We start from the raw sequence: 24,561 nt of genomic DNA, 5'->3' as shown, positions 1-24,561 counted from the left end.
CCTAATAAATACTTAAAATATTCCCTGCAAAACAAATCTTTAAAGTTGATGATCATTTACTAGAAGTCACTGATAGTGGCTGACCCTGTAGCAAATTAAAGCAGTCTTAAGTGATCAGAGTGGAAAAAAGCCAACTTCCACTAAGTGACTTTTTTTTCTTTAATTTCTTTTCTTTCTTAAGATTACTTTTGAACTTTTATTTCTAAGGTGCTTTCTTTTGCTAATTCAAAATGCTTAAATACCCAGAAACACAGAGACATTGAAATAAATAAATCTATAAATATTTCATTATCAGGACCATATAATACAAACACAATGACTAAGTTTAATCCATACTCTATTTTAACTAGAGTTGTAATTTTGAGAGAATTCCTTGAGAGTTCTCACTTTCCTAATGAGAGCATGCCTATCATAGTACTATGCGGACAAAATGTTCAGTGTGGAGCAAGTAAGATAACTGACATAACATTTAGCAAAATAACTTATGAAAGTCAGATATGAGGCTCAGGGATCGACTGGCCTGCTCCCAAAGTTCCTATTTTGCCTAAACACTTTTTGAAGGAAAGATAAAGTTGTTGCATGGGAATCACAAAAAAAAATTAAAAGAAAGGAACGTAGAGGAGCAGGAAGGGGAGGTGGAAAGAATAAGGAGGGGGAAATGGTGGTTTCCAGTGGTCATTTTTAGTCTACTTGCTTAGCATTTTTAGCCTGATTTCATGGTGAAAATAAAATTATCCCCATGTTAACCAACAATAAATCAACATTTTCTTATGAAAAATAATCTCTTTAAGTTACAGAGGATATAAAATTAACAATGGAAATGAACAGAAGTGATGAAGCATGTGTCTTCATCTTATTCCTCATCTTAGAAGATTTCAATTTCCCACTGAAGAGCCCATTGTAAGCTCTAAATAAGTTGTAGCTGTCTTTATCATGTTGAAATACATTTCTATACTTTATGTTTTAAATTTTTATTAAAATTGTTATTGTCACAGGCATTTTGCATTCATTGAAATGATTGTGTGGCCTTTATCCACGCTTCTGTTCATATGCAATACCATATCTATAGATTTATCTATCTGTGTTGACCCATTCTTGCATCCTAGGAATAATTACTACATACTAATATATATGATCCTTTTAATGTATGTTGAAGTGAGTTCACTAGATTTTTATTAAGAATTTTTAAGTTATAGTCAAATATTCATTATCATGAATATTAACTTTTGTGTTTTACATCAGCTCAATGCTGGAAGAGGCCAGTTACATTCACTACTCTTAAGTTTTTCCGAAGCATTTACAAGGATTGACAGTAAGACTTTGCCTGTTTGTTAAAGCTCACCACTACAGGCTTGAAAACCTGGTCTTCTTTTCTTTGAAAAAAATTAACCTCTTTGATTATTCATATGAACAATCTTCTATTTCTCCAAGATTCAGTCACAGTAGGTTGCATGCTTTAGTAATTTATTGTTTGTTTTGTCTAATTCAGTGGTATAGAAGTGTCCATAGTTGTCTTAAAAATCCTCTTTTTATTATTGTGATGTGAGTCATAATGTCATCTCATTCATTTTTTATTTTATTAAGTTGCTTCTCTTTTTTCCTTTATTTCGTTCTAAGTTTGTGGTTGTACTTATTTTAATCAACATTTGATTTTGTTGGTTTTTATATTTTTCCTAGTCTCTATTTCAAATATATCAAATTATAAACATTAAATATATACACTTCTTTGTGTAGCAATTGTGTAACAGTATAATTGCTTTGAAAATTACTGAGGGCAAGTCATCCTGGTATGGTCATTATGCAGGTCTTAGGTAGGCAACCTTATTGTTGAAATTCAGGAATCAGTTTTCTTCAAATAACTCCCCTGAGAGATTTTCTGCTCCCAAGTAGTCAGCACTAAGTGTGTGTGTGTGTGTGTGTGTGTGTGTGTGCAACAATACTAATTTTAAAAGGAAGGGTCTTAAATTTGAGAGGGAGCTTTGGAGGAATTGGAGGGGGAGAGAGACAGTTAGAAATAATATAAATTGGATATTCACATAAAAGTAGTATGAGAGCTGGTTCAGTGGTCAGGAGTGCATATTGCTCCTGTAGAGCTCTCAAGTTCAAAGGTCAACACCTATGTCAGGAGGCCCATACCCACCTGTACCTTCAGATAGAGAGAATCAGATCCCTTCTTCTGGCCCCTGTGTGTGCACGTGCACACACACAGACACACACACACACACACACACACACACACACACACACACACACACAACAATAAAATGAAACCTGTAAAAAACAATATGGTTGGGACTGGAGAGATGACTCAGTTGTTAAGAGCACTGGCTTTTCTTCCAGATAACCCAGGTCAATTCCCAGTACCTATGTGATAGCTTACAACCATCTGTAACTCCAGTTCTAAGGAATCTGATATCCTCTTCTGATCTCTGAGGGCACTGGGCACACATGTGGTGAACATAAATACATGTAAGCCAAACACTGATACACATAAAATAATAACTTAAGTTAAAAAGAAGTGTAATACATACCCAGGAATTTGTCATTTTGTTGTCATTGTTCAACTTTTAATGTGATGCATATACTAAGACAAATACTACATGATAATGATGCTGTCATATAAACACCAGACAACGGGATACTCCTTGGATCATCTTTCTTGCAGTAATAAAATACAAAATAACACAAATATAAGTGAGAGAATTAAGATTCTCCAAAGTGTTTAACTTGACTCAAATTTTATAAATTAACAGAGCTATAGGGGTCTCTCCCCCATATAACTCTTTCCCAGGCTCAGGGTAAGAATCTACAACCAGCTGAGGATCTAAAGTTAGGAATATCAACTAAATCTAGCTACACTGAGTGCTTTTATTCTTCTAAGTCAATTCTACAAGTGCTGTGGGAGTATTGAGATATATATATATATATATATATATATATATATATATATATATATATATATATATATCCTTAGAAGCAGTAATTCTTTGGCAATGCGATGTGAGGCTTGAAGTTTTCAGGATTGTAGAGAGAGGTGATAAAATCCACACATAGAGCAATAATTGTCAGCTTCCATTTACAACCCGAAGGGGGGAGGTGACTAATGGGAGTTCTCTGGTAGGGTCAACTAAGGGCTAAAATTATTAGGGGATTCTAAAAAGGAGTTTATGTGCTCAGACTATAAACTTAGAAATGGCTAGGTAAGTAGGTTAGGATTCTGTATGTCAGTATAAGTCACAAGTAAAGAAAAACTGTCTTTTTTCCTTTGGCACCACTTTTGGCTCAGCTTATCCTGGCTGCACCACTTTCTGGCAGGGTGGGGGAAGTTTAGTTGGTTGCTAGGCAACCTGTGTCACAACATATAGCATTTAGTTAGTAAAAGCACTTTCAACTCTGAGTTAATCACTAAAGGGGGACTCTTTAGAACTAGGGATAACGTCTGAGCTGAGATAAAAGAGGGAGAATTAAAGTTTAATTTGCATAAAAAAAACAAAGCTCAGCACCTATCATCTGCCTGGCCTTGCTGTAGTCTCTTCTTTAGCAAGTTCGTGTTTAAATTATCATTTATTTGATGAGTGAAGTTTTTAACTTGCTTTGCTGTGTGAAATTTCAAAGGGATGCTTTTTCAGGCTGGAACAATAAATGTCCTGTGCAGTTTAATTCTGGGCTGTGTGTATCCATCTAGCTAGGTTTGCAGTTTGTTTCTTCTAAAGACAACTCTTGTACGTAAGTACAGACATTAAACTCATGTGTATTTGAGAAAAAGAGAGAGAGAGAGAGTCCATGGCTCTTCCAGGTATTAGCTTTGCCAGTGTTAGCTGAATTCCTACTTCATATTTATTTGGCTCACGGCAATAAATTAAATAAAAAGCAGTATAACTATGTATTATTTAAAAGAACTAAAGAGAAACTCAGAAATAATGGAGAAGGTCCCTGCCTCATTTTCTTAATGAAAACAGTCTAATCCAGAGAAATATGAAGCATATAACATTCTACAATTCTGTCTGGGAACTCAATCTTACAAATCCAGTGAATCTGGTGTGGTTTTCTATTATAATGTATTTATTTAGATAAGAGCCACTAGGTAATTGTTCCTTAGTGATAAGGAACTCCTTAGTTTACTGACTATGAGCTGGCTGAATACACTACCTGAGTCCTTGACCATTTGTTCTGTCCACAGTAATTTTTGATAAAACTCTGTCTGTGTGATATTCTTCATATGTTTCACACAGGCATTTGATAAGATATCTGTGAAGTGCATTCAGATATAATTCTGGTTTTCAGATTTCACTGTGGCTTTAACTTGAGCTTATTTCCTGCTCTCCCTTACAGGCCTAGAATATCAGTGACACAAGACTCACAGTCTGTGTCCTCCATGCTGGGGCCCATACTTCTCCCTCAGGAGGTAGACACCAGTGTCCCAAATTGTCTTTCATCTGTCATAACATGAGCACTCAACAGGAAGATATGGTGGATATCTACCAAAGACCGAACAGCATGGCTACAAGGATGACTTGAACACAAGGTAAAATCTGCTTTGTCCCAATTAAACTAAAACTCCAAGCTAATGCTCAAGGCAATGAAGCTTCCAGAAGCACAGAGGAAATTCTTCCCTGAAATAGACCAGGGTAAGGATTTGTTCAACCATCTTCTGCTTTTACCTAAGGTAAAAATGATCATGAATACAAGTAATAGGAAATTGAACACAAGTGAATCTGAAGTAGAAGAATAGAAAATAGTTTTCTTTTTATTTTTGAGAATTTCATGTGTATATACAATGAAATATGATCATATCTGCTCCTTTGCCTACACCCAACTCCTTGGCTGTTGATAGCTGCCGGGGGAGGAACAAATATTTTTCATGGTATAGATCCCTAGTGAAAAAGGCTGGGGATGGGAATAACTTGATGTGTTATTTCAAGTTAAGCCATGGTTTTAAAAACAAAACAAAACAAAACACCTGTCAGCAGATATGACTTCTAGAAGACCAATCATCAAATTTGCATACCTTCAAAATGCCTAGAGAAACTATTTCTCATTGTTTTATGTGTAGCTAAACTTCTAATCAACTATGACACATGTTGCTTATAACAAATAAGCTCATGTCTAGAAATGCAAAGATCCAGTTTCATCTTCTCCCATGTAGCTTCTTGTTTAGCTCCAGCAAACAAAGGCAAAGCCCCTAAAAGATAAATGCAGAGACTTGAGATGGAAAACACTTGACACTGATTAAGAGAATAAGAGCCTTAAGTTGACAACTATTGGGTATCAGCCAGACTCCACTGCAACATGTTTGGAGGACTACGAAAGGGTTATTTCCACAAAGAAACATACAATATGGAAAATACAAGAGGTTAGTGTGCTTTAAGATTCAGTCAGGGGTAAGCTAGTAAATGACTCCCAAAATGCTGGAAAAGAACTGCCTGTATAGACATCATTATTTACAAGTCAGCCACAGAGAGAATACAGTTCACTCATGCCCTGACTTGTGATATTGGCCAACAGTCTGCTCTCGTGGGCCTGAAAGAGTCGGTTCCAGCATTTCTCTTGGTGTAATGAGAATGTGGTTTAATTCTCAAAAGGAAACAGAGAATAAGGAAGAAGAGAAGGAAGCAAGGTTGGGAAGAAGTAAAAAAAAAAAAAAAAACACAGCCTGCGATGCCTAAAGACAAACCCTATATCGTAGAGACCTAAATTAAACATTAATTTCTGCTAAAGTCATTTTTCAGTAGCCAGATCAAAACACTAAATTCATAGTTTAAAAAACAATATTAACAAACTACCCAGTTAAGCTCTGAAAACTGGTTATATACTAGATAATATGTGACACTATGCTTTTGGGGAGCCAGACATAATTTTAAGTGATTAGGTGTGCTTATAAATTTAATACTCAAAAAAGAATTCTGAAAAAAAAAAAAGACTTACTCTTATTATTCCCTGCTTAAATACAAGGAAACAGAACCACTGGGAGGATAAATAATTTAAATTCACAGTTTTTGTTTGCTGATTCTTTTATTCTTTAATGAGCCCATGTATTTATATAATGTATTTTGATTATTTTCATGCAAACCCACTACTCCTTCTAATTTTCCCCAGTTTCTGCTGAACTCCCTTTTTCTTCCCAAATAGTCCCCTTCCATTTTCATGTCTTGTTTGTTTGAGTTTTATGGCCCACTGAATTTAATTGGAGGTCTTTATGGGAACATTCGTGAGGGTTAATTACTGAAGCATGAACTTATCCGGGGCTACACCAGTGAAGAAAATGACTCCCATTCTCTAGCAACCGTTAACTGTTAATAGTCCTCATCTAGCAGTGAGGCCTCATGAGCTCATCTTTCATCCAAGATAGGATATTGATAACTTCATCTTGGGCAGATGTTGTAGAGATGATCACAGCTGTTGTCAGTTCACAGGTACAAGGGTCTTGTGTCCAGAGGCTTTCATAGCTCTCCCCCCACCCCGCTATCCTTCCCCTCCCTTTTTCTACAGTGTTTCCTTTTCTTTGGAGGGTAATTTAGATGCCCCATTTATGTCTGACCGTTCAACAGTCATTTACCCTCAGCACACTGACTGGTTAGGAGCTCCTGCATGGACAGTCGCCCACTACGAAAAGAAGTTTCTCTAATAAAGGCTGAGGACAATACTTTCTATGGATATAAAGATAAACATTTAGAAGGCAAATTGACATCATGACTATTTAGTAAAACAACAGAAATAGATCCCCCCAGAGGGCATCTGACCTCCCCAGCCACCGGCTTTTGATAAGGATTTACAGTATTAGACAAGACTTCCCTCCCATAGTACAGTCTCAAATTCAATCAGAAAAGTTTGGTTTACCACCATTAGCAGCCATACCACTGTTAAACCAGTGGATACATCTTACCTGTCAGGTTAGTATTGTGGCTTTTAGGATTCACATCTGGGTAAGACCAGATGACTTATCTCCCTCAGTAGCCATCTTCTAATACCATGAAGTACAGTTTTAAGAAACCTGTGTAGCCATGCAGAGAAATCCTGAAGGTAGGCTTCAAGGCTCAGCATCACAAAAACTCCACTGTAGGTCTCATTAACATAATTGTCTCCATTAGGGTTCAAATCTTCAGTTAACATATGCACAAATTATATTAGTTTAATACAGATGTGGTACAAAAGGCAAGTGTCGCTAATCTTCACTGTTTAACAGTAAAGGATGTCACCTGATTTGTGAAAGAAAGGGCCAAGGAACTAATATCCTTATACACCTATCATGTGGTGGAATGCCAAGGAAACTACTACAAAGGAAGTCTACTATAATACTTAAATCAAGGACAATTATATAGCTGAAAACACAATCATAAAATTTAGAGACGAGAAATGAGTAATGAGATTGGGCAAAGGAATTTTCACAGCAGAGAGGAAAGTTATTTTCTTTAAATCTGATGAGACAATAAATCACAAACTCTGAGGAAATTAGATACCATTGTAGAGTAGAATAATTAGAGGAAGAAATCTCTGCCTAACCACAAAACCCAAGCACACACAGGCCCACCTATGCACTGGTGCCGTGGTCTCCACATCTCAGAGCCTGCTCTCTCCCTCTGCTCATTCCTCGTTAATCCAGCTACCCAGATCCCTGGCATATTTTTGCCAGTTTGTAAGCAAACTGTGTCTCACAAAGAGCTGTCTTCCACTTGCTGATTCTTCTGCTCCACACCCAACTTAATACCCCTTCATGGCAATCTGCCTTTAGCCCCTAAACTCTGCCCAAAGAACTCTGAAGTCTACAACAGAGTTTAGTGAACTAACCCTGCCATTTCCGATTTTCATTTTTCTAGATTTTTTTTCTTCTGAAATTCCTATGCCTCTTACTCTCTCTACTTGCTGGGATCCACACCATCCACTACTATCCTGCTAATACTCCCAGCTGTTCTTCTCTATGTGTCAAATGAAGTGATTGGTCCCTGCCTCTGGAATCTTACCAGCTTTTATTTCTGAGTCAGAATTGCAATCAATCCAACAGTTTCAATAACCAGAAGAGTCTCACTAACTGGCACATCTACATTTGAATTCCAAAATTCACTTCAAACATATTCTCTTGTCCTCTAAACATCTATGACCTTTATTCTCCAAGCATCACCATTGCTGCTCCCCTTTTCCACAAACCATTTGCTTTCATGTATGGTCTATCTGGTTCTCTGTCAATCACCCAGGTCTGTGAGTTTCCCTTATTCATTTCTCTTCAGTACTTGTTCCTATCCAATCAAACATCTTACCAGGCTAGTTTGACAGCCTAAGTATTTCTGAAATACATTCTCATTTCTTCATGCTGACTACTACTAGTGATAGTTCAAGGCTATCACTCCTCTTCCTCAGTTACCATAGCTTCCTAATGTATCATTTTTTCTACAATCTTGTTTGATTCAGAGCCAGCTTTTTTCTTCATAGCAGTCTGGGAGCTCCTTTAAAAAGCCACATCAGGCTCCTTTACATACACACATGCAGTAAATGGCTGACAAGGACGAGTTCCGGTCACAGGTACATCCTGCCTTTCAGCCCCATATGTATTACACCATGCTTGTGGTTGCATTAGTCGGTACATTACAGTGGTTGCATAATGTCCAGCTCCTGTGTTCTCTTTGTCACAAACCACATTTTTTTTCTTTTCTCAGTCAATTTCTTTACCATAACTGTGACAGTCCATCTTCTTAGTGCTCTTGACTGTCTTACGTCTGCACAATTCTCAACAAAGGCACCACTCAGTGACAAAGCCATCACGCGGTGAAACCCCTTCTGGACTCCTCCTGCCAGGAGAGAAGCAGTCAGGAATCCCACAAAACCCTCTGAGCTCTGCGTCTCATGCCTGAGGAGTTTCCCCTCATCTGTTTCTCACTCAAACTCCAGCTTCCTTGATAGTAGCACTGTGTCTTTACCATTCTGAGTGGGGCTGGGGTCCTGGAAGGTGGCAGGTGGTGGGGAAACAGCTGTTTAATAACTGGGTTTAGTCTCCTAAATGCTGTTTTCCCATTCAAGCTTCAAAAAAAAATCTTACAAGTCTTGGGGAAGAACATTTTGCTAAATCTGTGCTAGAAAAACACATGTGAAATATGCCTTGAGAGTCTCTCTGTCCTCCCTTACCCAGGCCCCAGCCCCTCACTTGACACACAGGGAAGCTTCTTGTTTTATTGAACTAGATAAGGAACAGATTAAAAGACTGCTTAAAATACAACATGGATTCAAACTAAAAAAGTGCAAGAACTCAATTGGTGTGGCGTAGTCGAAGAAGTGGAAATGTGAATTATGAAGCATGGGAGTCAACTGGCATAAAACAATGAGTGATTCTGAAGCATTTAAATAAACAATTTGGAGAAGATCTGAGAGGAGAAGACAAAAAGGGAAGGAGAGGGGGGTCCCAGGGAGATGCTTTGCAAAGATGACTGATACCTCTCCATTATGTAGCACTGGCTATTCTGGAACTTGCTATGTAGACTAGGCTGGCTTCAAACTTACAGAGTTCTGTCCACCTCTGACTCCCAAGTGCTGGGATTAAAGACCTGTGCTACCACACTAGTAATGTGCACTTTAAGCTTCTTTGCTCCAACAGAATCACAATGTGCCTTTATTCACAGACTATCAGTAAATTCTTGCTTACTTTTCTTTACCTCTCCACATATAAGGTAAGAAAATAACACTGAGCTTCATCCAAAGTGTATATTACAAATGATTTCTCAGTGTTTAGCACCATCTAGTACTTTGATTTCCTTGTTATACTCATCAGCAAATGTTGATTGTTCAGGCTTATATGTTTCCTGTGATGTTTTTATACAAGCATATAGCATGCTGTGAGAATGTGCATCCTTGACCTTCTCTGGGTCTGTCTCCACTCCTTCACCAAATCTCCTTCCCTTTCCTAATAATCTGCCATCTACTATCACATCATATTTTTTCACCTTTTCAAGTTTTAGTTTCCATACATGAGAGACAATTTTTGGTACTTGTCTATCTGCATCAAGTTCACATTTCTTACTGTAATGGTCTCCAAATCTGTTTCCCTGAAAATTTCATGAATTAATTCTTCTCTGCAGATGAATGAAACCCGTGTATACATACCACAATTTTTTATCAACATTTATAAATGACACATAACAATAAGTTTCATTATGGAGTTTTCATACATGTATATAATTTATTTTAATCGCTTGCCTCCATTACCCTCTCTTGCCCCCTCCCTGTCCCACTGATCCCCTTCCTCTTTCCAACTAATCTAATCTCCATTCCACTACTTTTATGGTAATTTTGATGATTTGATGAGTTTAATTAGTGATGTCTTCCTCCATAATGGGTGAGGGGCTGTTTATAGGAGCATGGTGCCATAACAGTGTCTACACCGTAGAAGAAAATGTTTGTCCCTCCTCCAGCACTATTCACTGCTTAAACATCTTCAGGGAGGGATGGGCCTCATGAGTTTGCCGCCGCATCCCTCCTTCATAACAGAGTGCTGGAGGACCCTATAGAGTGTGAGTCTCGTGCAGTAATCACAGCTGTGAGATCGTTGACTGCAATTGCAATCGCATACCTAGAGGAAAGTATTCCACAACAGTAGCGAAAGGAATATGGTATTGGCAAAAAAAAAAAAAAGTACCATCTAGGCCAGTTTAGTAGAAGAGAGGATCCATAGAGAAGCACTAATATCAAGCAGCTGATTGTCCACAAAGGTAAGAAAGCAAACATTGGAGAAAAGTCAGTCTCTTCAACCCCCTGCCTTCCTCTGGCTTTTATACCAAATTCTTTCTGTTACTTTTCTACAGTGTTATCTGAACACTAGGGCTGGAGTAGGCATTGATATAAGTGTCCCGTTTAGGACTAAGCATCCAACAGTACTTATTCTCAGCACTCTCATCAATTATAAGTCTTTGCATATACATCACGGTCTCTTTATCCATTCATCTATTGATTCTTAGGTTGATTCTGTTCATTGGCCATTGTGAATTATGCTGTAACAAACACGGCATACAAGTATCTCTTCTGAATACTGATTTCATTTCTTTTAGATAAATACCCAAGAGTAGGGTAACTGGAATACCTGATAGCCCAAATATTAGTTTTTGATGACTGTCTACACTTCAGTTTAATGAAAATACTATCTTATATCCACACTGATAATGTGTAAGAGTTTCTTTTTCTAGACATCCTCTTTAACATTTGTTTGGTTTTTTTCTTCTTTTTTTGTTAGTCATTCTTTCTGAAATTCTCAAAGAAATCCAGTTTCCTTTTGCATTTCTTTGATGACTAATGATATTTTGAATAATTTTTCCTGTAATTTAAGCCCTTTTTTTAGAAATGTGTGTTCAATTCATTTGCCTGTATTTTCTCTGTGTGGTTTTGATGTTAAGATTTTTATTTGTTTATACATACTTTTTCCCACTAATAGCTGATGGATCATCTCTCTCACTCTGTTAGTTCGTTTCTCTTGCTGTCCAAATCTTTTAACTCGATGCAGTCTCATTTGCTAAATGCCCTGTCTGTTGGGCTGTTGGAGTCCTATAGACTAAACTTTCCCTGTGTTAACATCCTTAAGCGTTTCTATGTTTTCTTCTAGTAGTTTCAAAGTTTGAGTCCTCATTAAAGTATCTGATTTTTTTTTTGCTTTTTTTAATTATATTTGTGTTTTAATTTTACACATCAGCCATAGGTTTCCCTGTCCTCCCCCCTCCCGCCCCCCCCCCCACTTTTCCCCCATCCCCTTCCCTCCATTCCCATCTCCTCCAGGGCCAAGACTCCCCTGGGGATTCATTTAAACCTGGTGGATTCAGTACAGGCAGACCCAGTCCCCTCCTTCCAGGTATTTTAAGTTGAGTTTTATGTACAACAAGAGAACAATTTGTTGAAGAAATTGGCTTTTCTCAAACACATGCTTTCTCACCTCCGTGGGCAAGCAGCTTGCTATAGATGTGTGTACTTTGGAGGCTCCTCTGATCAATTCAATGTTCTTTTTGTTACTATAGAGACAGGATAGAAAAATAGGGAAAACTGGGGGAGAGGTGAGAATGGAGATTGCCTCACCCTGTGATCCAGTAGAAGGCTCATGGCAGCAGAGAGGAAGAATTCCACTTGCACAATTGACAGCTGCTTAAGGCCTTCCTTCCCAACTGTAAACATATAATTTTCTAGGAATCTCACCAGAAACTTCGTTTGCAGGAAGTGGACATGTACCAAAGCTTTTGTGCAAAGCCAGTGGCTTCTGGTTTTACTTTATCACATTATAATTCCATCCAGGGCACCTCCAGAGCCACTGTATAATCTCGCTCGTTAAAATGGAGGGAGAAGAAAAGCGAAGGTTTCTTAGCAGTGTTTTTGGGGTGTAACTTGAGAGCTTTCATAAATGGAATATATGGCTAATATTAAAAGACAGTTGCAACTCTCCCATGAAGAGCCTATATCCACATTTGCATAGGTCTCATTTCCACAACCCCTAGAGAAGTCCACATTCATTCTCAATGGTATTCTCTTCTCTCCCATGAGTGTTGCTCCTTCTCCTCACTGTCATACTAAGACCTATGTTATTAATTTACCTTTTTGACAGTGTCACATTTGTCTACAGTGCAATGTGATCACATTCACCTTCCCACACTACCCTCTTCCATCCCTTCCCCACTCCCGTCAATTCTCTTCCCTCTTCCCTCTTCCCTCTTCCCTCTTCCCTCTTCCCTCTTCCCAGCTAGTAACCCTCTTACCCTTGTGTAGTTTTCCTCTTTTTGGTTCAGAATCCATGCAGGCAGTCACAGTGACTGTGTGCTCTCGATTACAATAGACATGTCATATCATGACACCACCGCCCAGCATTCTTTGGTTCCACTGTCTGACCATCCCCTCTTTTGTTATGTCCCCTGGGCTTCAGAGGGGATGGCATCCGTGTCTCTTTTGGAGCCAAGCACGTAACAGTCACTCTCTCAGCACTTTAGCAAGTTATGAGTCTCTAGTTTGATGCCTCCACTGTCCAAAGAGCTTTCTCTGAAAGGACCCCTGAATCAACTAAGCAAGGCCCATTTGAACTCATGGAGACTGGAGCAGCAAGCACAGGCCTGCATGGGTCTACATCAAGTCCTCTGCATGTGTACTATAGCTTTTAAGTTAGTATTTTTACAGGACTCCTGACCATGAGAACAATTGGGTCTCTGATGCATGTGTCTGCTCTAGAGACTTTTCTTCTCCTGTTGGGTTGCCATGTCCAACTTCAATATGATGAGTTTTGCTTCATCTTATTATATTTTATTTTTTCATGTTTGGTTGTTATTTCTTAGATGCCTGTTCCTTTCTAATGAGAGACATGAAGGGGATGAATGAGAGGGGAGGAGTGATGGAGAGGAACTGGGAGGAGTAGAGGGAAGGGAAAGTGTAATCAGGATTTATTATATGAGAAAAGAATCTATTGTTCAATAAAGAAAAAATGAAAAAAGGGGCTTCTTTAATAAAGCCTGGGAGCTGTACTAATCTATGGCCATAAACATAAAGGTTTAGAAAATAGTGTAACTACATGTCCATTTGGTTCAACATCAATAGTAGAGTCCTCCACAGAACCTTTGACCTCCCTTGCCATAGTCTTTTGGCAGTGCCAGGCTTGTATTCCCTCTCATACCATGGGTCTCAAACCCAATCCAGAAGCAGTTGGTTTCCCCCAGAACATCCACACCACTACTATACCAGTCAGCATATCTTTCCAGGCAGTTCAGTATTATTGTACACAGAGTCTTCAGTTAGATGTGATCACTGATCACTCTTCGTTTCCAATAGCATTCATGGTAACTTTTGGCATGCTAATTGAGTATGTGTGGAGGAAGTGGACAAAGCAGGAATTTGGATATGATTTATTTCTTCCTATTGCCTACATCCTCTGCTTACAATTTAAACTACTATATTGAATATCTGGTTCCTAATCAGAGAGTAAATGGTTTCTGTCTGTCCCCTCTCTGGATGATGATGGTCATGAGTTTGTAATGCATACCTTTTATAATCCCTCTGTTCTTAGTTTATTCGGGGTTTTGTGAATGGGTGTTGAACTTTGTCAAAACTGTTTTCTGTGTCTATTGCGATAGTCATGTGATACTTATCCTTGAGTTTCTATTTAAGTTCTGCTACACTAAATCTATGTAAGTATTATGCTCACTGGTTTGAATCATCATCCTTTTCATCCCTGAAACAAAACCAGTTTGCTGTGTATAATCAGTTTAATGTGCTACTGAATTCAATTAGAAAGTTTTATGTTGAAGAATCTTGAAAACATGTTCATTACAGACATTATACTCTGCTTTTCTTTATGTGTTGTATGCCTACGCAATTTGGATATCAAGGTAAAACTGGTTTCAGGGACAGCATCTGGAAGAGTCCCTTCTTTGTTTATTTTATAGAACAGTTGAGAAGAATTGACACTAATTCATTTTGGAACATCATGCAAAATGCACCGAAGAATCCATCTGGTTCATGGTTCAATTTTGGTAAGTCAGATATGTACAGAAATTTGTCCATGTATTTTTTATTCTTGAATTTATTGACCAATTGCTTTAGAAATATTTCTTAATGATTTTGTGGATTTCAATGGTATTTGTAAAAACAGCCTTTTTGCATCTTCTATAATTTATTGTGGTCTTCTCTTTTCCTTGGTTATTTTTCTAAGGTTTTGTTAATTTGGCCTGTTTAAAAAAATTTTTTTGATTCATTGATCCTTTGCTTTACATTTTTGGTATATTTCATTTATTCCTTCCCTAACATTTTTAAAGTATTTTTCAATGCTAGGATTGAACCCTGAGTTTTGTGCTGGCTAGGTAAGTGTCCCCAACAAGGGGACAGACAGAAACCATTTACTCTCAGATTAGGAACCAGATATTCAATATAGTAGTTTCAATCATAAGCAGAGCATGTAAGCAATAGGAAGAAATAATGTGCTGGCTTGGTAAGTGTTCTAGCCAAGTCTCCAGCCCCTATTCCTACCCCTATCTCTGTTTTTACTTGTTCTAGTCCTTGAGATGCGTTATTGGGTTCATGGGCAATCAGTCCAGTTATTTTACAATGCTTTCATTAGTTAGTTGGGTTTTGTTTTGTTGTTTTGCTTCAGATGAAAGTAATCATATCTATACACTTAGTATATCTAAAGGTTTTAATATGTTGTGCTTTAAGTTTAATTTGATTCTAGTAATTTAAATTTTTCTGTCTGGATCTGAGTGACCTGTGCTACCTACCTGGGTCCATAGTGTTGTCAGAGTCGGGGCTACTGCCTAGGGCCATATCTGGGTCTGTGGTCCTATAGCAGCCAGGGTCTTTGGCCAAGAGGGTCATGTGAATTCCTGGGGTCTGGGCCTCCACCTGGGGTCATGTTGGTGTCTGAGGGCCATGCTGCCACCAGGGCCATGCAAGTCTAGGTGACTTGTGCCACCACCTGGGGCCATGGTGACATCTGGACCATGACTACTGCTGAGGACCATGTCTGGGTCTGTGGTCCTGCCACAAATGGGGTCTGTGTTGAAGTCCATGGCCTATGTTGCCACCAGGGACCATGTGGATGCCCAGAGTCAGGTCAGCCAACTGAGTCCATGTTTGTGGCTGAGGGCCATGCTACAGCTGGGGCCATGCAGATTGGAGTGGCCTGTGCTGTTACCAGATGCCATGGTGATGTCCAGGCCAGAGCTGCAGCTGAGAAACATGTCTAGGTCTGTGGCCCTACTTCAGTCAGGGTCTGTGTTGATGTCCCAGGTTCCTCTTACCATTAAAAGCCAAGTGGATGCCCGAGATATGGGACCATGTTAGTGTCCAAGAGCCATGCTGCCACTGGGGTCATGCCAATCTGAGTGGCCTGCACTGCCACCTGAGGAAATAGTGACATCCAGATATGGCTGCTGCCGAGGACCATGTCTAGATCTGTGGTCCTAACACAGCCAGGGTAGGTATTGAAGTCTGAGGTCCGGGTTGCCACTAAAGGTCATATAGAAACCAGGGGTCAGGGCCACAACCTGTGGCCTTGTTGATGTCTGGGTGCTATGCTGCCACCAGCAACATCCTGATCTGATTGGCCTGTTTCCACCCAGAGCCAGTATGTTGTTCAGGCCTAGGATACTGTGGAGGGCTATGTCTGGGTCCGTAATCCTGCTGCAGCTAGGGTATGTGTTGATGTCATGGCCCATGTCACCTTAGGGGTCTATAGGAAGCATGCAAGATGAAATCAGAGGGCCGTGCTGAGCTGGCCCTGACTTTTGCTGGCCCTAGGATAGCTGGCCCTGGCCCTTGCTGGACATTGCAACATCTCTCCCCTGTACTTGGGAGAGGTGGCCCCACCCCTCACCACAGGGAGGAGGAACTGACCCTGATGGCATGGGAGTAGGCAAGTTGGCTCCACCTCTCCTCTGATGGGATTGGCCTCAGTGGCCTGGACTGACCAGCTCAGCTACCACCCAGGCCCACAGCCTGGCCTGCAGTTGACTCACCCTAACATCTACTCATAGAGGACCTGCTGGAGCTTGAGAAGGGACTGTTCCTGTGGAACAATACCCACAGAATCTCCATGACTTGGGGCGGCCTCAGGATATCTGAGAGGAGTTTCAGCGAGGACCAGCAACCAGAAGCCTTAAACCAGATCAATGATCCATTGCAATGAACATTTGCAAGTAAAACTGATTGGACAAAAGGGTATAGTGTGTGACACATGGTGGCTCCCAATGCCACCAGGCTGAATGAAGAGGTGTCAAAGAGGTGCAAGAAAGATGGAGGATAGAAGAGGTGGTTTTTGTTTGGCTTTTTGTTTTGTTTTGTTTTGTTTTGGCTTTTTGTTTTGTTTTGCTTGGTTTTGTTTTTATTTGTTTGCTTAGTTGCTTATTTTGGTTTGGTTTAGTTTGGTTTTTAGTTTTCTTTTTAAGGGGCACTGAAGGGGTGAGGGAGGATATGGAGGAACTGGGAAGTGAACAGAATTAGGGTACATGATGTAAAATTCCAAAAGATTCAATAAAGAAATTATGTTAAATAAAAAATATTCCTGTCTGACTTCTTCAGTGGTCTACTCATTCAACAATGGATGCAGGCCACTATTCAGGAAGTTCTTTCCTACACCTACATCATTTAAAAGGGGTCATGAATTTAAAAGGGAGTGGGGAGGGGCATATGAGGAATGGAAAGGAAGAAATGGAATTAAATCTAAATCTCAAAAGTTAAAAAAGTGGTGTCTCAGTTTCCATGTCTTTCTACATTTCCTATTATTTCTCTTCCTGTTGAATTCTAGATTCATCCATTATGATCTGACACAAATCACAAATTGTTTCCACCACTGTTTATTTTTTAAGCTTCTTTGTTGCCTATTATTACACATACTGTAGGAAGAATAGCATCTTCCCCGTGGGGACAGAAAGAATGCTTTCTGCCATTGCTGCATGGAATTCTCCATAGGTATCTGTGACATCCATTGAACTATGCGCAATTTAACAGTGATGCTTCTTAGTTCCTTATTTTTGATCTGGGCTGTCCATCTAGTGCTGAGAGGGGAGTGTTATGGTAGCCCATTGTGATGTACTGAAGCCTACCTCCCCCATAACATTGAGCAGTGCCTTCATTTTATAAAACTGACTTCTCCAATAGGCTCATATGCATTCATAAATGTCATATCCTTTTGGTTATTATTCCCTTTATATAAAATATAGTCATTTTCTCTGTCTCTTCTAATGAGTATTGGCTTGAAGTCTGTGTGCATGTGACCATAGCTATTCCTGCTGAGTTTTGGATTCCATTCAAGTGGAATACCATGACATCCTTTCTTTTCAGTCTGTCTTTGCCAGTGACATGAGTTTCTTCCACATAGCAAAATAATAAGTCTTGCTTTTAATCCAAGTGTCTAGTCTACATCATTTTTAAAAAGATTTAATGTATTTTCACTTTATGTATAAGAGCATTTGCAGACATGTATGTAAAGTGTCCCATGTACATGCCCTGTCTGTGGAAACCAGAAGAGACAATTGGATCCCTTGGAACAAAAGTTATAGACAGCTGTGAACACCTGATGCTGAGTACCAAACCCAGATCCTCTGCAAGAGCAGCCAATGCCCCTAACCACTAAGCCATCTCCTCAGCCTCTAGTCTACATCTTTCAGTTTGAAAATTAGTAGCATTTATATTCAGAGTCTAGTCTAGTGTCTGTTTCTTTGTTTTCTCTCTTCCACTTGTTTTGAATAACCTAAGTCGGTTCCTTTCTCCCTTATTCACATTAGGTGCTTGATGGCTTAAGAATAAATGGTGATTGATTCTTTCCTAATTCTCACTTGTTTATAAGCCCTTTTAGTGATAGTTATTCTTTGCTGCTCTTTTCATTGTGTTCAGCTTCCCTCCTTTCCTGGGTACAGGATTGCGTTAAGAGTGTTCTGGGAGCTGGAGAGATGATTTTCTGGTTCAGAGCATTGGCTGCTCTTCCAGAGCACCTGGGTTTCATTCCCAACATCCACGTGGTAGCTCAGTATCCAATTTCCTCTTCTCCTCCTTCAGGCACCATACACACATGTAGTGTACAGACATACATGTAGACAAGACACCAATACACATAAAATTATTATTGTTATTAGCAATATTATTAGTTTTTAAGTAAAAAAAAATAGTAATTCTGGAGCAGCAGTGATGAATACTTACATTCTGCTTCTCTTGGAAGGTCGTTGCTTCTTGTTTGATTTCGAGGGGTAGCACTGTTGGCATAGCAATCTACAACTGTTGCCATTTGTAGCCTTTCAGTGCTCCAAACACATGATTTCCAAGCTCTCCGGCCTGTAGAATTTCTGCTGAGACATGGATGTTATGCTGATGGATTTGCCTTCATAAGTGTGTTGGTAATTTTCTTACAATTTTCAATATTCTTTCCTCGTTCTATGCTCTTGTTAATTTATTTATGATGTGTTATAAATTGATATTTTCAGTGTCTGAGTCCACACGGCATTTGTGTTCAATCCCAGTGTCCTTTGTGTTGTCCTTTGGAGAATCTCTTGAGCAGCTACCCTCCACGCTTGAAGTGGGAGAGAATGGCAGTGGGCTCTACACCATTAACTGCCTGAGGGTTCCATAGAGGTCCCTTTTGGTCTCACATTTCTTCCCTGTTGGTATTACCCTCTGTTTCCTTCCCCAGAAATCGTATAGCCAGCTTCTCAGGCACCTGGACTTGAAGCAGAAGTGACGTCATTCCCTTAGCACCAGAGGCTGGCTTTCTACTTCACAGTTTAAACAGCCTGATTCAGTGGCTTTCCTTTGGGGCCCAACTGACACCAAAGTTCAGTGAATTTTGTTACAGTGTAGTAATTTGGGTACAGTCACCTGAAAACAGGGATGTAGGGGCTTCTGACTCCCAGAGCAGCTGTCTCAGAGAAGGTGGTGCCCACTATAGTATCCCCAACATCAACTTAGAAGTGCAGGGAATTTTTTCAACATCAATTGGCTATTTAGCTCCCAGATCCAATCCTGTTTAGACTCCACTTCTGCAAGGTGCCAAATTCTGTGTATGAAATGATGCGCTTCAAGCAGTCCAGAGCTGCTCACCTGGGCTCTCCATCCTTCACCTCTACCTCTGCCCTCAGCCATGCTGCTGAACAAACCATGCTGTGGGGCTGTGCCTCATCTTCTGCAGTATGGTGACTAATATTAATTTTAAACCAGACCGGATTTTACAATCACCTAGGAACCTGTGATGGTATCTGTGAGGACATTTCCAGAGCTTTAATATAGGGGAGAAGGCCCACCCTGAATGTAGGAGGCACTCCATGAGCCAGAGTCCTCACAGGCTAAGAAAGAAAAAGCCAAGTGAGCAGCAGACGCCAGAGGAGATGACAAACTGCCTCACGCTCCTGCTGCCACATCACGACACCTCATGCCCTCAAACTTCTTCTTTTCAGTTGGTTTTGTGAAGTATTTTGTGACAGCAATGAAAAAAAAAAAATAACTAATCCAACATGTAAGGGCTGTGTGTGTGTATCCTTCATCCTGCGTCTCAGTTCTTTCACATTTTACGAATATCTTTGAATGACCACATGTAGTTTTAAGTACTGCACAGAAGAGATTAAATGTGATAGTCAAGAATTACATAAATATGAATCTTGTGCTCTTAGCATCAGCATATATCCATCAAACTTATATATCGAAGTTGTTACTGTATCCTAAAGATACTCTCATTTGCAGAGTATCCCCCTCAGAATCAATTCTTTGTTGATATTTTGTACATTTCAGTTATTGCCCGTGGCTGTAGCAGGGTGATGAAATTTTTAGGAGTAAGAAGAGCCAGTGGGCACTGTTGTTTCAGAGTTCTGGAGAATTCTACTGCTACTGCCATGGTGGAGCAGGGCACGCACAGGAGGGTAGGTAGCATATAGCCATGATTCAGAGCACTTGAGTAGAGGACAAGGGTCAGGGCACCTCAGTGGAGGGCAGAACTCTGAACATTTAGTTCTGAATACAGGAGGTGGCTGGCAATGTTGCTTATGCTATTGTTCTTGGTAAGCCATTTCTCCTGGTTCTCACAGAATCTGAAGGATAAACAGCAAAAGTTTCAGAAGAGACAGCCCTGTTAGTAGAGCTATTAGCTAGGGCATCAACCTTTAATCTGGGAGATACTTTGGGTTTTAATCATGTATAATTTTATAAAGCTTCATTATTCTTCTACTTAAGATAGTTTACCCCCAGTTCTTCTGTCTCTCATTCTACTAGTTTCAGTAAACAAAATTGCCTATGGGGAAGCAGCAGGTTTGGTTTTTTTGTTTTGGTTTGGTTTTTGGTTTTGGTTTTGTTTTTTTTTTTTAAGAAATACTATGAGGAGGAAAAATGTAGATACTAAAACTTGAGCCAGTTCTGAGACAAGTTCCCAGACTTAGATGTCCATTGCACTGATCCAGGAGTAGTCCTGAGCTAGGGCCTTGAACACACATTACATTTAACTGGCAATGATGCTGAGTCAGGGCTTTAAAGCTAGCTAAACTGAGGGAGCAGTGGTCCTCAGCCCGAGCCAGCAGCAGTCCTGGGTCAGGGCCTTAAATACTCTGTAAGAACACAAACCCCCTTTTAGGGAGAGTACACACTGAGTGAGGATTTCAAAGCTGCCTCCTTTTAGCATCCTATCTTTGACACTATTTCCCTCATGCAGCTAAAATTTAACAGCAAAATTCATTATCTTCTTTTCTCTACCCACAAACATTAACAGGCTAAATAGCCATCTTTGCATCCAACTCAAAGCCTACCATTACCCAAGAAAAGCCTGTACAGCAGTGTTTCTCAACCTGAGCATCAAAATTCTTCTGGGGGGAGGGGAGTCAAATGACCCTTTCACAGGGTTGCATATCAGCTACCCTGCACAATAGATATCTACACTACAATTCATAACAGTAGCAAAATTACAGTTATGAAGTAGCAACACAAATAATTTTATGGTTGGGGCCACTACAACATGAGGAACTGTATTCAAGGGTCACAGCATTGGGAAGGCTGCTCTACAATGTGTACCCAGAATAGTTTCCAACACAGATCTGTAGTAGTGTGGTAAGAGGATGTTGTCAAGGTGGTAGAGAGCCCTCATAAGGCCCAGGTGACCCAGTCAGTAGGAACAGCCCTGGACAACAATGATGTGTTTATTTTCTAACCCAAAATACCACAACTCAGAAATAGTTTTTCCTTCCCCTGTACATGGCTTCTCAAGGATTCTGTATGTAAAACTATTTCCCATTCAATTTCATATGCCCAATATTTGCCTTTGATCTCTCTAATGGCAGAGAACTTCAGGCCTTGTCACAGGCAGTTCATCAGCTTGAACAAGGCCACAAGTCCTCAGTCTCCTGTTTGCTTTTAGTGCCTCATTCACACAAATTCCATAATGGGCTTTAAACCTTACACCTTGGTTTCCTAGGTTTAAAAAACAAGTCATTCTTGCCCTGTCCATAAGTTCCACCTTTGCCCTGTCCATAAGTTCCACGTTCTGAACTAGTTAGCAGGGCCCTAGATGTGATGAGAGACTTATGGTCTACTGAAAACACAAACTTTTCTTCACCATTTTGTTTACAAATAGATCACTGTCTGGGATGCAATCACTTTGGAATTCCTACTCATGAACCCTAAATATGATATGCAACTTTCCCTTGCATACATTTACTTCTTAGCAGTCTTCATTTTTGAAATGACATTTATTATGATTTTATGCATCCTAATCAAGGAACTCGATAAGGAAATTCTCACATTTAATTGATAAGCATTTTACATAAATAAACCAAACATGATTGTCACAGAACCTGTTATAACTTCTTAGTGTGCCTTATTAAACTGCAGTAAGAAGTTACCTAGCATCATTCTTACAAATTGGAGGAAATTCGAGCACCTTAGCTATGCAGACATCTAGCACCCCTACTCTGTAACTTAAATACTTCCTAATCCTTTAAAGGGAGTTCACATTGTTGTACAGCATAGACTATTACTCTCTCAAAACTCTGCTAAAAAAAAATCAAAGAAACACATAACAGAACACACAGTATATCTCCCAGAAAAATGAACTAAAAAAAAAGCTAATATCTAATCAAAACTAATCCATGATCTCAGAAATGCCGAACAGTCCCTGAAGAATGGCATTGTTTAGAATAAGTCCTTGCTCTGTCGTCTTCTTTCTCCTGAGTGAGGACCCTCTGTGTGAGAAGAATGAGTCTGATAGAACCTGCAGGGCCTGAATCTTTTTCCTGAGACAGCACAGAAAGACATCCCGCCTTGAACACTTTACTCAGGAATGCTGTGCAGAGTCTGTAATCAGGCTCATGTGCTACAGAAATGTAACCCATGGCCTAACCTTGGGAGTTGAAGAATCAGGAACTTCCTTGGGCTGAGCCTGACACTGACTGCCAGGAACTTATAGTGAGAGCACAGACCTGGTTGTATTTCCCTAGCACCATGAGACTCAGCAATCTAGTAGTTTGAGACTATCTCTCATGGATGCCACAAGGAACAAGGATGCTCTTGGAATGGGTGTGACACTTTATAATATTCTTCTGTGTGTTGAAATCCTGAAACTGATGCTTCTGCCAGGAACATCCAGTGAACATGGAATTTAGAAGAGTTTTCACAACAAAATTTTAGACTTGCCTCTGAAATTACTAATAGATCTCAAAGTACTGCTTGGATTATTAATTATGGCTGATAAATCAAGGGCAGGGAATGTGAATAACTTATGTACTATTTAAAGATTAAATAAGTCATAGGTTAAAGAAACAATTGTCAGCAAATATAAATGCTGGAAGACTCATGAATTTTACATGCCTTCAAATACACAGAAGTATCCCTTTTCTTGTATTTATTTTTACATGCAATCTGTGTTGTATTAAGTGCCTTCATTCACAAACTGTGTATCTAAATTTTCCAATTATATTTTTATTTTCTCTGTATACCATGCTTTCTACAAAATACTATGACCTATTTAGGATAGGGATTATATCTTATTCATTCTTGATCCTCAGTGCCTATTATAATTTAATATCAAAATATATGTTGATCTTCTAATATCTGAAATGACTGTAAAAGGTCTGACCACATAGATAGCAGTGGCAAATAGAAACAAATGAGCTTTAATGTCCCATTGAGTCAATAAGAGCACTACAAAGTAGAATCCCTACAAAATTCTCAGGATAAAATATGAATAAAATTCATGAACTTGATCTTGAGTTATCGCTGGCTAGTACAAAAGACAAGATTTGCTTTCAGATCATAACAAATGAGTTTAGTATTTAATCTTGGGTGATGCATGAAGCTGCTGTAGCCCATGAAAAAGTGAGATTGAAGAAATTGCATCATCAGACTATTGTCTTGGTGAGATTGTATTTTTTTTTATTTTAAAATGGGGGTTGGGAATTTATCTCAGTGGCAGAGTACTTACCTAGCAAGTGCAAAGCCCTGGATTCGGTCCTTGGCTCCTAAAAAAAAAATGGAAAATGGTTGGCTATGCATTACAAGAAGATCACCTAAGACCAAAGCACATGTCTTTGTAGATATCTAATGTTTCTACTATATTACCCCTGCCAAAAAAAAAAAAAAAAAAAAAACCACATCTACCTATACAGCTATTTGTACTACAGGTAGTAGCATCTTGGCTATTTGGTGCCCATCTATTTGGATGCCCTATGATAATTTTTCTAGCATATGTGATTGCTGAATAGTTTATAAACACCATGTATCTCCCCAAAATGCAAGTAATGTAATTGCTCAGAAAACATTAGAAGGCACTGACACTTCAGGATTTCTTTAGATCATGTCATTGGACTTGGGCATATGAGATATAAAGGAAATGAAGTCCTTCTCCATAATATCATCACCAGGAGAATAGGAGATGAAGACAAGACATCTTCAAACTCTGGATATGTCATAGTTTATGCCAATTCCTGAAAAAAATTTGAATTGAGGGAGGTGTTTCATCATCTTTGTGAACCCTTAGATGCAACCCTCAAATTTTCTGAACTTAATGTTCTAGTCCCCTTGTCCTTTGACTTTTCTCCTTCAGCATTCTACTGCATCCTCCCTTCACTGTGTGTGTATGTCAGCCTGTTGTGGGCTAAAGTCTTGGGT

General features: G+C 39.4%; 1 long non-coding RNA gene across 1 annotated transcript; it reads right to left on the bottom strand.

The window, feature by feature from the left end:
- Positions 1-18,058: 18,058 nt before the first annotated feature.
- Positions 18,059-23,905, bottom strand: LOC118585188. The gene is made up of 3 exons (XR_004945160.1): positions 23,876-23,905; positions 18,628-18,770; positions 18,059-18,480 (listed from the first exon to the last, which is right to left on the bottom strand). It is a non-coding gene; the product is annotated as an uncharacterized LOC118585188 (long non-coding RNA).
- Between the last annotated feature and the right edge of the window lie 656 nt (positions 23,906-24,561).

The sequence above is a fragment of the Onychomys torridus genome, chromosome 6 (assembly GCF_903995425.1).
Source record: "Onychomys torridus chromosome 6, mOncTor1.1, whole genome shotgun sequence".
NCBI lineage: Eukaryota > Metazoa > Chordata > Mammalia > Rodentia > Cricetidae > Onychomys > Onychomys torridus.
This window is presented reverse-complemented; position numbering and strand designations above follow the sequence as displayed.